Here is a 16,128-nt window from a genome sequence, read left to right as displayed (position 1 = left end):
AATTACAGTAACAACATGTTTACATAGCGCACACAACGCCTCTGTACTTCCGATTTCTCTCAGATTTTATCTCAATATGGGGACGGGAGACTTATAGTGAATGAATGGTAAAACAGAGTAACTGGTGTTACTTATTTGAAAAGTAAGTCTTGTAATACGTTACCCCCAACACTGAAAATCACACTATGAAAAATAGTAAACAGTAGCCAGATCAAAACAGTATTCTAACAAAATCCTGACAAAAACACATTACACAACATAACATATAAATTAAACTATATTTAACAAATATGTTTAATGTCCTCTAATATATATTTTTATAATATATTAATTTTCACAAACCTTTCAAACATTTTAAACATTTTATGTTTGTGCTTATGGAAATGGGTCTTTACTATCCCTAAATACGTTTATTATTTTGCATCTATTTAAGATGTATTTAAGGTTTATTTAAGAGCCACCCATAACCTTAGACAATTAGCATATTTCCATATTATGTTTTACTAACAAGCCACACATCTCAAGAGAAATCAAACAGTGGTCTAAATCAAAAGAGGAAAAATGACTAGGAAATTATTATTTAGAATAAATTGATCAGTTATCAAGTACACATTCATAAATACCAAAACAAAATTTATTATAAAAAATAATTATAAAAAATACTGTTAAACTATTGTTGTATATGTATTCACTGTTGTGTATGTGAAAGTTTTAAACCCCCCCCCCCCCCAGCTGATCTAAAAAAAAAGTTCCAGACGACGAGGCACATTTTGCAGAATCCGCCTCTGTTGTGACAAAATAAAACCGACTCTCACCAAAGTAAGAGACAAACTCAGTCAAATGTCTTTTATAAATTTATTCTTTGCAAAGAAGGTCAGACAGTCATACAGAAACACAGGTTACTGCAGAGCGCGACCCAGAAGGGAGGGCTCACTCCAATTTATATCTCTTCCCCAGCCTTCAAGGTTACATCTCCTAACCGGTAACTTTCCACACATAGTAAGAGTCAGATAAATACATTCTGCTACGTCATACCCCCAAGAAACCTTTATATATTGAGGGTCGCGATATGCTTCTCTTACGTCATCTTCACAGCAGGTTTAGATAAGGCAGACACTTACACAATATTCCATAAGCACATAAGCTAAGTAAAATGAATTTTTCTTCCACAATTTCCTCCTTTTTATCATTCATTGATAACTACTCACTAAATTCATTACTATGCTAAAACTCTTACTCATCTACCATGATTATGTATTTTTTTTCATGTTATATGTCATATGTTGTATGTTCATATGTTATATTTTTCATATTTCATATTATTTCATATATATATATATATATATATATATATGTGTGTGTGTATATATATCCCCCCCCCTTTTCAATCATAATAAAGCAAACTTACATCATTACATCACACTTGTTCTCTGGAAGCCCGGCTAAACGAATAAGCACTGTTATTGCATTCCTGGCATGTGTCATACCCTTAGTCACTTCACAGATACCAAACATGAATTGCTTGTTTGTGTTGCTTATAATTCCAAATCTCAAAACAAATTTAAGTCATCACATTTATACTCTTAATTTCTGATTTTCATATAAATGATTACTGTTGGGGGTAACGCATTACAAGTAACGTGAGTTATGTAATATTATTACTTTTTCCAAGTAACTAGTTAAGTAACGCATTACTTTTTAATTGACGAAAATATCAGAGTTACTTTACTCCCATTTATTGATTAAAAGTTCTCCTTTCCCCATGTTGAGAGAAATCGGGAGTAAGACATTAGTTGTAGAATAAATGTAAACATGCATTAATTCATCTTACTCACAAAAAACTGATTCAGTATTCCTAAAAATGAATAAAAATAGTGAAATTTAACTCAGAATATGACGCAAACCTGCAATAATTAAATGTTAAATAATACAAATATCCTTTACGCATTTAATCCCATTTTATTAACCAGTGTCTTTGCTGCCGACCTTCGATGATCCAATTCAACCATACTAATAAGCAAAAAAAAAAGATAATCTAACATTTGTTTTCCTTTTTTTTATTGCTGAAGAGTTTCTTCTTTTTTTTATTCTTCTGCAGTCTACTATACAGATGTGAATTTACTTTTTTTTTGCCAAAAATAAAAATAGAACTTTTTATATTAAAAACAAACAAGCAAGCCCTGCCCAGATTTAAAAAGTAACGCAAAAGTAAAGTAATGCATTACTTTCCATAAAAAGTAACTAACGTAATTAGTTACTTTTTTAGGGAGTAACTCAATATTGTAATGCATTACTTTAAAAGTACCTTTCCCCAACACTGTAAATGATCACCCTATTAAATTTGTGAAATAAGAGAAAACATGCTAAGGTTGTTTTTGTGGGTACAGGCCCTGGTTTTCTTTCAAGCAAAAGAGATTATATATGTATAGATATAGATATGAAATCGGCTAATTATCAAAACTAAATGCCCCATTTTTTGACTACAAAGTATTGTCTCATTAAGTCATTGAATGCATTTCACTGTAACTTCCACTACCGTTAGCTCATCTTCACCCATGTTCAAAAACATGTTATTAGGATGTACATCAAATTTAACCATTTAATGGGAGACACCGGTTTTTCACCAGTCTCTGTACTGAGCTGGATACAAGCTGAAAAATACATGGTAGGCCCAGTAACAATCCTGCCGTCAAAACTGGTAACACAGTATTACACACCCAGTATCCCCATCCTCCCCACAAATTCGCTAACCATTCAAACCATTAATTGTTTGCTTGTTCAGGCTCTTTTACGGCCATTTTTATGTGGGTAAAAGCACTTTGTGTTTAAACCGGACTCTGGCATTTGTTGACATGTGCCTCAAATCTCTTTACTCCATCTGCTCCTCCTCCTGGGGTGTAGATGGGACTTTTCTGCAGTGGTTGGCATGAATCCACATGGTTCTTTCAGCTGCCTTCACAGCCGTGTGGGTGATCAGAAGCACCTCTAATGGCCCCAGCCACCTTTTTGCTTTCCAGTTCTTTCTCCTCAGGTCTTATACCACCACAACGTCACCAGGTTTAATGTCATGCAAGGGGGTTTCTGCAACTTTCCCCTGGGCGGCTTTTACCTGCACACATACATTAGACAACAGAGAGGACAATTCCTTACAGTAACTCTACATGTCATGCTCACACAATTCTGTTAGTAGCAGCTGTTTTTTGCCCCCTTTCATTTCCATAAATGGTGGTCTACCAAAGAGAATTTCAAATGGGCCCAGATTTACCCTGGATCTCTTTCTCATTCTCATGTCCATGAGAACAATTGGGAGCGCCTTACCCCATATCAGTCCTGTTTCCTCACAACACTTGGACAATTCGTTTTTTCTTATAGTATTTTATCATTTGACCGCTCCACCTGAGCTGAATGTCAGTTAACAGAGCTTTTGCTATTGCTGTAGATCTCTGGTCCAACCCATGCATCGTCTTAGCCATCACAGCTTATCCAAACACCATTATTCATTGTACATCCGGATTGTTTCCACTGGTCTTTCTCTGCTCCTAAAGCAAAAGTCTGCATGCTCTGTAAGCAAGAACAAACATCAAGGTTATTTTCATATAACAAAGTACACTCTGTCCAAAATCTGGACGTGGCGTACACACTTTATTGAGCGCGGTCAAACAATGGTGATGCTCCTCCCCATCCTCCTCTGTCGGAAGGAGGGTGGCAGGATTCAAGGTTGTGCAGTGTTTCACAGTAACGTTCGGCATATCTAGCAAGAGTGGTATCGTAACCAACGAGCCGTCAATAAGTGCAATGTCAGGTCAGAGTACCCTACAAATTTTATAGGCACCATCACGGCCTTCTCAGCAGACGCCACCGCCCTCAGATAGTGCAGCAGACCTGCTGCGACTGGATCTAACTTGCTTGAAAAATAGGCCACAGGTCACAGTCTGTCTCCATGATGCTGCAAGAGAACAGAAGTCATAAACCCATTTTTCTCATCTGCCATCTAAACAAAAGGCTTGGTTGGTACTGGTAGAACCAAAGTCGGCGTCAGTTGAACTTTCATGTTCAAAAATGCCTCCTCCATCTCCTCTGTCCACTCAATTTTGTCACATGACTTCAACCCCTTGACTAATGTTAGGGCTCTCAGAGGCTGCTTGAGAATCGCATAATTGGGAATAAATGTCCTGCAATATGAACACATGAACAACATGACAATGACAACGTTTGTTTCTTTGTGATTGGTTTTGGTACATCTTTTATGGCCTGAACTCTTTTGTCAGATAGGGACTTGCTGTTGGGTGTTATGACGTGACCCAAAAATGTTACTTGTTGTTTTACAAACTGTAGTTTTGGCAGTCTGACCTTGTGGCCCTCCTGAGTTAGATGCTTCAACATCTCGTAGGGCTATCGCAGCACTGACTTATGCGTGAGAGTTTATAACCATTAGCACTGAATTCAAATGCAAACTAGTAGCCACTGTTTTTGTCCAGTGGCATGCTAAAAAAATGCATTAGCCAAGTCTACCACTGAAAAGAATGTTGCATCTTGCTGAATTTGTGACAAGATTATGTATGGATTTGGCACTGAGGGGGCCCTTTGTCTGACAGCTGCATTCACTGCTTGTAAATCTTGGACAAAACACCATTCTGTAGGTTGGCCCTTATCCCTTATCTTTTTCACATTAAATATTGGAGTGCGCACTGGAGAATCATTACATGGCATTATCATACCCTCTTCCAATAATGCCTCAAATACTGGTTTTATACCCAGTATTGCCTCTGCTTTCAGAGGATAACTGTTACTGACACGGCCTGTAATCAGATTTTGGAGTGATTACAACCAGTTTACATCCCTTGATCAAACCCACATCATATTTGTGTTTTGCCCACAATTTAGGAGGCACCTCTGCCAAAGCATGGTGTATGTCTGAGGTGTAAATATTTGCCATGCAATGATTCACTTTTGTGCTTTTATCAATAGGAGTCACAATTTTTTCTACTTTAATGTCATACTTGCATTCTGACATAAAAGCCCCTAACCTCTTTCTGTGCTTCACGCCAACACCTGTCTCACACCAGTCTGTTGCCTCAACAAATTTCTTTACAAATCTCCCTTCACACCATGACTGATCCCTGGCATTGGAAACAGATAAGTGAGACACAGACTCTCCTACCCCTAGACAAAACGGAAACTGTTTTTTCTGTCAGGCTGACTGAAACCGCACACACACTTTCTGTACAAAACATCTGATCACAGCTCAAAGTTTCACTCTTCGCTCTTTTTTTTCCCCCTGCAACATGTGACGTGCAATGTAAATTGTCAGGCAGCATAACTTCTGTTGTTTGATTCTTAGCCAATTCACACATCATCTGAGCCCAATCATTGTTTTTTTATGCACCATTTATAAGCTCACTTTGGCTCAGCTCGCAGACAGCACAATTGCTCCTCCTGCTCTGTCACTCTGACACCCTAGGAGTCTCACTAAATTTAGTTTGCATAATAAATCTCGACCCATGATGGATACAGGGCATGCCGGTGAATAAGTGAATGCATGTTTCAGCATTCAGCCTCCGTCTGTTTCACAATTTAAGGGCATAGTGAATTTTTCAAAAATGTTATGCCCTGATGCAAAAGTGGACTCATTTATTTCATTAGTCAATGCCAGTTGACATTGCAAGTCACATGGTCGTATACAAGATCTGGCTGCCCCAGAATCTGCTAAAAATTCAACTAATACCCCCTCACTTTCAAACATCATTGTACAGTTATCAGAAATTTCATTATTCAAATCGGAAACACTCAAACAAACACAAGCTTTTTCTTCATTGCAGAAAGAAGTATGTCAAATTAGAAACACACAAAGAAATGCAAGCTTTTTCTTCGTTGCAGAAAGAGTGTTTACATCAGTGTACGTGTGTGTGTGTGATTAAAAGATGTTCACTTCCCTGCACTGTAGCTGTTGACTGCTCACCCGGGACCCCTCCTCCCTGCTCTCCGTCTTTCTTGCTTCAGTCTGCTTGATTTTTTTCTGGTTCTCTGGACATTGTCTGCACAGTCTGCATTTACTGCACTTTCTGGTTACATGATCATCAGTCCCACAGATCGCGCAGTCCAGCTTGAGGATCTTATTCCCCGTCCTTTTCCTCTCCCCCCTCTCATCTGTTGATATCTGGGAGCCGAATAACTTTGTTTTGACACAGCTTGCACTAAGGCCAGCTGTAATTCTTTTTCAGTCTTTGCTTTAACCCTTTCCTTCTTCATCGTTTGTTGTTCTTCAGTGTGCAGAGCATGTGCAAAAATAGCGGTCAGCCATTCATTCTTCCATTCGCTGTAGTTGCATCTCACTGCTTGCGCAATCTCTGGTCTCAATCCATTCAGAAACCAGCTTCGCAGATGACATTCCCAGGTGCCAGGTTGGTCTCCTCTGTCGGCTGTGTTTGATTAAGGTCTCGTACAGTTGATGATAATAGTCCTGAACGAACTCCTTTCTGGTCTGGCAGCAATTACCAATTCTTGATGTGTCCACACGCACTGGGAAAGCTACTTTTATCAGTCTTTCTTTTCTTTGATGGGGGAAGTCTGCAAGTCATTTCCTTGTCGACCTCTTTGTTGGGGGTTTCGGGAATCATTGCGGGATCTTCTTCTTCTTGCCCTCCAGCTGCTACCGCCTGTGATTGCGGTGCTGTCGGTATTGCTGACGGTACTGCCGGTCTTGCTGGCAGTGCTGTTGGTCTTGCCGGTAATGCTGTTGGTGGAGAGCAGTCGAGATCAGGGTCCACTTTTAGGGCTTGCAGCTCTGCCATGCATAGTGATGATACGGTGGTGGTACGTGTGGGAAAATAAACACATCAAAGGGGTTAGTGGATCTATGTGTTGCAGTTACTTTTTTTCCACATTCCTCATTTTTCTTTTCTTTTTCATCTCTACGTGCCTGCTCTTTCTGCATCGCCCTCCTTTCCCTCTTATCAGCCTCTCTTATCCAACAATCCACTGCCTGCTTACATTTCTCACACATATGCTTCACACAACACCCTTTCTGTTTTCTGACTCCTTTACTACCCTCAATCTCGTAACAATCAGTGTACCTTTTTCCGGAAAATCATGATATTTAACCAACTTATCCATATCTTGCATGCATTTTTGGCCATATAATTTTCTCATTTGATTAAATACCGGTGTATCATATTTGGCGAGATTTCCCCATTATTATTTCCTCTTCCTGTGGGTTCTCTCATCAGTGCTTACGTTGTCTGTTGGACGTCTCAACAGATCCGACCTTTAACCCAAAGTCGGCCAGGCGGAGTGCACCCCGCACCTCGATTAATTACCCGCACACCTTTTCAACTCCTTTGGAATGTACTTCTCGTGTCGTACTTGCTCGAGTGATCTCAATTTCTTTAAATATCCCAATCACTCTGATTTCAACTTCTTTTAGAAATGTTTTAACCACGCTTGCTTTCCTCACACAATTTTCTTTTCTACAGAACAAATTGGCTGTGCTGTATTCCCCTGATTCTAATTTCCTTCCAAAATTATCTCTAAAGCACTTTGCCCACATAATCGGACCAGCCACTGTGGTTCGTTCCCTTTTTTTGTTAGTCCCAATTCTAATAATCCCAATTCTAATTTTAAACCCAAATTCTAATTTCAGAATCAAATGCTTTTCAAAAGTGTGTCGGCCCACCGGGAAAATGTCCAGTGTGCCAGATTACCGGTCCAGGACTGACCTGACAACAGTATTGGATACAGAAATATATAAATAATAATTCCCAACCTTCCTTACAAACACTGTAAGAGTCTTTTTTTTATCTTACAGTTAAGTGAAGTGTTTCTGGTCTCAAATTGTTTTTTCAAAGCTTTTTTTATTTCTTACAATTTTGTGAATTTCTGTCATGTTGGTTCTTTTCTATTACACTGAATTTAGTAATAAAGAGTTGGCTAATGCTTTAAACGTTTTCCATATGATGGGGTGGGGGTCATTTCAAGTGACTGAATTTGGCATAAAGCCATGGAAAATTCAATAAACATAATTTCTGGTTAGGTTATTCTTGACTGTCCTGTTATTATTGACTGCTTTTATGCCAAGCAGGACAATGTTTGATATTTATCCATAAAGATATTTTTTAGACATTTAAAGACTTAAATGTTAAAATGTTAAATGTCGCCCATGCCATATCAGCAAGCTCCACAGTCTGCTGCCTCCTCACAACAAAGGAGACAGAATCATTACAATGAATTAAAATCAACCTTATGAGTGAAATCAAATGCTGCAGTTGCTGCCTCAGTGCTGTCATTGTCATTGTCACAGAATTCATGAATTTTCTGAACTACAGGTGGAAAAAGAGTGCCAGCACTTAAGTATGATTGTAGGAGCTGATGTCTGTTTGCAAGCGATTCTCCTTAAGATCAAAATCAACTTCCACTACACTATTTTTGGTTGGGTTTTTTATCCTGTCTCCAACCAAGAAAGGGAGGACTCTCAACATGCAGCAGTTTTAGACTGCATGTCCACCTAACCTCTCACTGTTTGGACAAAACTCAGGAGGTTTGTCATCTGCTTAATTATCAAGATAAGTAAACTAACTTGCATCCAGTTCTCCAGTGCGTCCAGTATTCAGTTCTTCATATGTGAGATGCTTTTCTTTGTTTACCAGGTGGCTACTCCATAATGCCAGAGTCACAGGAAACAACTCCTTCAAAAAGGTCATGACATATACATGGTGGGAGTCCAGGCTGGCAGACATGAAAGTAAAGCAGCTGGTTGAATACAGAGTCAATTTCATTTCACACACAGATTCTTTGTTGCTTTCTCTTAGGTCTTCAGTGTGTTGCTGGTATGACAGCTTTGTTGTTTTTGAACCAGTTGACAGTGGACTAACTGTGAATGTCACACAATCTAAAAAAAAAGGGACTCTTGCTAAAGTTCTCATGGAATACTGTCTGACCCCAGATTGTTTCCTGCTATTGCACACAGAGACCCTTTAATAACTTTACCATCATTTAGTCTAATGCCATTCTCCTCTGGGTCTTTTAATTCTTTAATTAATTAACTAAAAACAATTCCCCTATCCAAAATACATTAAATCCTGTTCTGTACAGAGAAGAACAAGCTGGTTCTGATCAATATTAGAGCTGTTCTATGGTAAAATGTCATCAAGTGTTAAAGATACTCCCAAAATCTTGTTTCTTTTGGCCAGATCCTAAAAGATTTAGAACCCAGAAAGAGTTTTAAGAAGACGTGTCTGGGCTACAGCACTTCCTCAGTGATGGTCTGAATTACAGATGACGGTAAAAGAAACTTTGGATTTTTGCTTGCTATGGACTGTGACGAATCCTGTCCATGGTCTTCGGTCTGCCCGCCGGCAGAGGTCGCCTGTGCATCATATTCACTCTCACGCTACACAGACCGTTGCACTACACCCTGGACTACTTTTCCCATGCTCCACTTAACCCATTACGCACACAGCTGCAGCCAATCACACACTGTATAAATACAAGGTCCCAACTACCATCCAGTGGAGAGTATTGTATTGCATTTAGTGTTTTTGTGTGTTCTTGAGAGATGAGATGCAAATATGGATTTTACACTATCCATAGGTACAGGTACAAAGAAATACACTTAAGTTGTACAAATATTGATTATGAATTTTAATTCATAATAAAGTGCATAATACATGTATTATTTTGGAACAACTTTTAAGTATGTTAATTGTCCTTTAATTTTAAGCCAATTGCAGCACATTTCAATATATTTAGCTTTGTTGGATCCACTTCAAGTATCTTTAATGTAATGTAATTGTAAGAATTTACATTATTTAAGGCGAGACACTGCAGGTGAATAGGGTAAAAACATATTAACTAATAGTTATAGCCTTACGTACCCAGTTTGATTACATTAATTGCAAACATTTTTTTTTGTATTACAAGTTTTCTAAAATGTTTAGATTTAATGAAAATATTTAATAAATATATTTAATGAAATATGTGTTAATTTGCATAAATGTCTAGTACAAAAATCTAAACACTGAATAAAGTCAGTTTCAAAATTCTTGTTTTTTTTGTTTGTTTTTTTTGACATATTAGAGTCAAATGTTTTTACAGAGGGAATTTTGGATATCTCATTTTTGTCACTCCATAATTCAAAAAACACTTAAAACAGAAAGAAAACAATATATTTCCCAATTTTGGAGTGAATAAAATGTTGTATGTAATCAAGCAAACTATATATGAACAAATTCCTCAGTAAAAACCATCAAGATATAGACAAGAATAAAAATGAAAGTTTGGTAAAGTTTGTGTGTAAGTGTTACTGAAGTGGACATTTGAGTGTAATTGAAATCTATTGACACAAATAGATAAAGTGCTGTAAAAAAAAGTCTGAAAAAAACACTTCATGAAAAAGCAAAAAGCCCAAAACTTCAAACTTGACTGGTGCATGAAAAAAACAGTGTTTTTGCCTGCAGTGTCTCCCCTTAAAATACACTTTTATACTTTTTAAAGTACAGTTAGATTATTTTTTAAGCTTCAGTTTAATGTGCTTCAAGATAATTTTCAATAGCATTTCAGCTCATTAGAAATACATTACCAATACACTACATAAGTAAAATCATTGAATAAAAATGACACACACATACACTTTAATGTATTACATCTTGTGTACCTTACAAAAATAAACTTAAGTACATTTAAAAAGTACAGCAGCATACATAAACTATAAAAAAAAAAAAAAAATATATATATATATATATATATATATATGGTCAGACGAGACCCAACAACACCACTTACAGTAAACAGTTCAATCCCACTAATATTGTTATTCGAAGCAATAATAATGTTTGAATTACAGGCTACATTGTATGTTGATATTTGTGATTTATTTTAACCTATGGCATTTTCCATGATTTACTGTGGTCGTGTTAACATGCACTCTCTTCACCGCTGTTGCAGGGATTTAAGGAAATTAGAAGTCATTTAGAATGGTGTATAGCAGGACGACTAGGCCAAGCTCCCTGCAGCTTTCCCAATAAACAAAAACATCTGAAAAGAAAATAGAATTTTCATGAATAACTCAAATGAAGCACAGTATTAGCCACCTGGCATGAACACTTTACTAATATTTTCCTTCCAAGACAATATCTAGGTCAGGTTTGAAAATCTTTACAACAGAATTGCTGAATTCAAAATTAGCATGAGACTCAGAGCCACTAGTCACTTTATTAGGAAATATGTCATTAACATGTAATTAAACCTCTGGGAATCAATGATATGAGATAAAAAACATACTTAAAAACAGTATAATTTAAATATTTTAGGTAATATACTACAGGAAAACATGAAAACACAGCAGCTGTGGAAAAAAATTAAAAGTTATGGAAGGTCAAACATACAGTCTAATAATATCACACATGATAAGTGGCTGGAATATTTTATAAAGTTATTATCTGATTCAACATTTATTATAGATGCTGATTTTAGATGCTCAGAAATGATTGAATTAAAGCACACCAGAGAGTGGTGCGTTGTGAATTACGACAATGAAGGCTACCCAGGTGTCATCATGGATGTGGAAGAGCACAGTGTTAAAGTCAAGCGTTTGCACTGCAATGGCACAAACAAGGTACAGATTGCCCAGTCTGTTTAAATGCATGTGGAAGATCGATTAGAGTGGTTAGAGTGATGCAGAAAATGAATTTCTGAAACCCTTTTTTATATTGCTTAATGGTTTCTTATTGTTGTTCCTGTTGTTTCTCTGATGTTCCTGTTCTCTTAGTTCACTATTTAAGTTTTCACTTTTATATAAACATTAAGTTAAAAATTCAATTACTAATTTTAACATTTAAAGTGCTAAACTACGTAATATATGTCTTTTTGTGACGTTTATTATGAAAATAAATGTTATTTATTACATTTATATCCAAATTACATTTATTTCTGTACAATGCCATTTATTATCCTATTCTCAAGAAAACAGGGAGCAATGAAGACAGGAGCACAGCTGTGTTAGATAAGAAAGACATACAAAGTGGGGTGCCAGGACTGGAGTTGAGAGTCACTGGACTGAAAGGAGAAAAAACCCTGAAACAAAGAAGAATTAAAAGAGGTTTGTAAATTTGATGTTTTGTAATGTTTGTAATGCCATTTGTAGTGGAAACCATTAGAATTTCTATTGTTTTTTCAGCAGTTTCTTTCTATGCTTGACTCTCTTAAATGTTTATTACAATATAAAATCTGATCAATGTATTTGGGGGCTCTGTGGTTTCAGGCTTTTGAGGGGTGCACAAGTGTATGCAAAGCCTACAAAATCTTATATCAATTAACAAATTGTTATGAACACTAAAATGCTGATCAAAATCATTCTGCAAAGCTACATCTGTCTGCAAAATTTTTAAAATCTAATTTAAGATTTAAGACCTTTTTTAAGACATAGAAACATTAATTTAAAAATTAAATTTAAATAAATTAAATAAATTAAATAAATGTTATTTATTACATTTATATCCAAATTACATTTATTTCTGTACAATGCCATTTATTATCCTATTCTCAAGAAAACAGGGAGCAATGAAGACAGGAGCACAGCTGTGTTAGATAAGAAAGACATACAAAGTGGGGTGCCAGGACTGGAGTTGAGAGTCACTGGACTGAAAGGAGAAAAAACCCTGAAACAAAGAAGAATTAAAAGAGGTTTGTAAATTTGATGGTTTGTAATGTTTGTAATGCCATTTGTAGTGGAAACCATTAGAATTTCTATTGTTTTTTCAGCAGTTTCTTTCTATGCTTGACTCTCTTAAATGTTTATTACAATATAAAATCTGATCAATGTATTTGGGGGCTCTGTGGTTTCAGGCTTTTGAGGGGTGCACAAGTGTATGCAAAGCCTACAAAATCTTATATCAATTAACAAATTGTTATGAACACTAAAATGCTGATCAAAATCATTCTGCAAAGCTACATCTGTCTGCAAAATTTTTAAAATCTAATTTAAGATTTAAGACCTTTTTTAAGACATAGAAACATTAATTTAAAAATTAAATTTAATACCATATGAGCAGGATAGGGCAATGTCTATGGTAACATATTTAACTGTAAAATGACTGTAAATACATGATTTACATTGTTGTTTCCCGTGTTCCCTTGTTCCCTTGTTTCATAGTTCCTGAGTTCCCTTAGTTTATCGTTTACGCCTGGCCATCTCGTCTCGTCTGTCTTGCCGCCTGCCTACGGACTACTCGCTTGTTTGTTTCAGACTATTCCTCTGCTTGGCCCCCTAACAGATTACGTTCACCACGGATCGACCCACGCCTACTACACGGACTATCCCCATGCCTCGCCTTTGTTATACCTGTTTGCTACTGTTCTGACCCTGCCTGTCTGACCATGTCTTTGTCACATCGTTTGAATAAAAGCTTGCATTTGGATCCGCTCGCCTCCCGTCTCTCACTCAACGTTACAGAATACTCCGTCACACAAGGATCCAGCAGCTTCACCCACGGACACAGTACAGGTATGGACACAACCCGGATTTTATTCAGATTAAAACAAGGTCCACGAACTCTCGAACAGCACATCTGTGAATTTCTGGCAATCGCTAATCATTCAGATCTCCCGGACTGTATACTGATTGAAATCTTTTGTGATGGCCATACTGCCATAGGTATTGTTTAAATTATTAAGTAGTGCTAGAAAGTCTTTTTTCGTTCTCTGCCTATTTGTAGTGTTGTTGTTTCGTTTTAATTAGCACTTTCGATTGCACTTATTGAAATTAGTATTGCTGAAATCCTGCGGGCACTTAAGTGCGAAGCATCTCGCTCTTAGTTTCGATTCGAGGCATTTGCATAGATATAGACTTTGGGCTTAAGTCAGGAGGCGTGTCCAGCTGTTATCACTCCACTTCCATTCGCTTGTGTATATAATCTTTCTCTGTGAGCTGACGCGGAAGCGTCAGCGGAAGCGTTCAGCCGCCGTGTTCAGCCTCCTCGTGTGAAGACCGACGAGGGTAAAGACCTGCGACTTTTTCCTGCGCGACTTCAACCGAGCAACGAAACCGACAACGCACTTAGGTACTCTTCTAACTTTCCCTTCATACACTCGCTGCTTGCACCCTCTTTCCACCGCTATCATGTGCTTTCAATACATTCCGGTTATCACACAACGCTCTAACATCACACGCAGACGTCAATGCAATCTCACTAACCTTCGTCCTATCGTCACCTCCTCCACTGATACTTTCTCATTTACTGTCGGCCTCTGGAATTGCCAGTCAGCTGTTAACAAAGCAGATTTCATTACCGCTTTTTCCACACATTCGACACTTAGTATCCTAGGCTTGACTGAGACCTGGATTCGTCCAGAAGACTCAGCAACCCCCGCTGCTCTGTCCAATAATTTCTCATTCTCTCACACCCCTCGTCACACTGGAAGGGGTGGGGGTACTGGAATACTTATTTCTAATAAATGGAAATTCTTTAACCACTCTCTGCTATGCAACTTTAACTCTTTCAAATCTCATGCGATCACAGTAACAGCTCCAATTAAATTCCACATTGTGGTCATTTACCGCCCTCCTGGTCAACTGGGCACATTCCTAGATGAGCTAGATGGGCTGCTATCCTCATTCCAAGAGGATGGCACTCCACTTCTAGTCTTTGGGGATTTTAACATTCATCTGGACAAGCCTTATGCTGCTGACTTTCACTCACTCCTAGCTTCATTTGATTTCAAACGTCTTATTACAAATCGGGCAACCACCTAGACCTAATTTACACACGCAATTGCGTTGCAGACAACACTTTGGTTAAACCCCTACACATCTCTGACCATTTCTTCATTACTTGTAACTTACATATTACTGCCAGTACACCTCCAACCCCTCTACCTGTCACTTTCAGACGAAACCTACGCTCCCTTTCACCCTCCCATCTTTCCTCTGTAGTGTCCTCCTCTCTTCCCTCTACAACCCTTTTCTCATCTCTAGAAGTTAATACAGCCACTGACACCTTATGCTCTTCTTTAACCTCTTGCCTAGACGCTATATGTCCTCTCTCATCCAGGCCAGCACGGGCCACCCCTCCTAACCCCTGGCTATCCGATGTTCTCCGCGAACATCGCTCCAAACTTAGGGCAGCGGAGAGAAAATGGCGCAAATCTAAAGATCCTTCTGACTTGAGTATGTATCAGTCTTTGCTTTCATCCTTCTCTGCTCAAGTCCATGCTGCCAAATCCTCATACTTCCACATCAAGATCAACAATGCTCCAGACACACGTAACCTCTTCAAAACATTCAATTCGCTCCTCTGCCCTCCCCCACCGCCTCCCACCACTTCCATAACAGCCGACGATTTCGCCACATTCTTTACTAACAAAACTACAACTATCAGCAGCCAGTTCTTGGCTCCACACGTACAGGAACTAATACCGACAACATCCACAGCTAACACCCCACTCTTCTCCTTCTGTCCCCTCTCTGAGGCAGAAGTATCCAAACTTCTCCTCTCCAGCCATCCTACAACATGCCCACTAGATCCTATCCCCTCTCACCTTCTCCAAGCAATCTCTCCTACACTCTTACCAGCACTTACACACATCATCAACACATCTCTCCTCACAGGCACTTTCCCCACTGCATTCAAGCAGGCTCGGGTAACCCCACTGCTCAAAAAACCTACATTAAACACTTCACTTATAGATAACTATAGACCAATCTCTCTCCTTCCATTCATAGCAAAAACACTTGAACGAGTCTTTTTTAACCAGGTATCACTGTTTCTCGCGCAGAACAGTTCATTGGATGCTAACCAGTCAGGGTTCAGGAGCGGCCACTCAACTGAAACTGCTCTATTGTCAGTCACTGAAGCCTTGCGGATTGCAAAAGCTGATTCCAGATCATCGGTACTCATTTTGCTGGATCTTTCTGCTGCTTTAGACACAGTCAATCATCAGATCCTCCTGTCCACCCTCTCATCACTGGGTATCACAGGGATTCCACTTCGCTGGTTTGAATCCTATCTCACAGGTAGGTCTTTCAGGGTGGCCTGGGGAGGGGAGGTATCCAAAGCACATCATCTGGCCACTGGGGTTCCTCAGGGATCAGTTCTTGGACCCCTCCTCTTCTCCATTTACACTACATCACTGGGGCCC

This window comes from Labeo rohita, chromosome 9 (genome assembly GCF_022985175.1).
Source record: "Labeo rohita strain BAU-BD-2019 chromosome 9, IGBB_LRoh.1.0, whole genome shotgun sequence".
In the NCBI taxonomy this organism is placed as follows: Eukaryota; Metazoa; Chordata; class Actinopteri; order Cypriniformes; family Cyprinidae; genus Labeo; species Labeo rohita.
The sequence above is the reverse complement of the archived record's forward strand: the minus strand, read 5'-3'. Positions refer to the sequence as shown.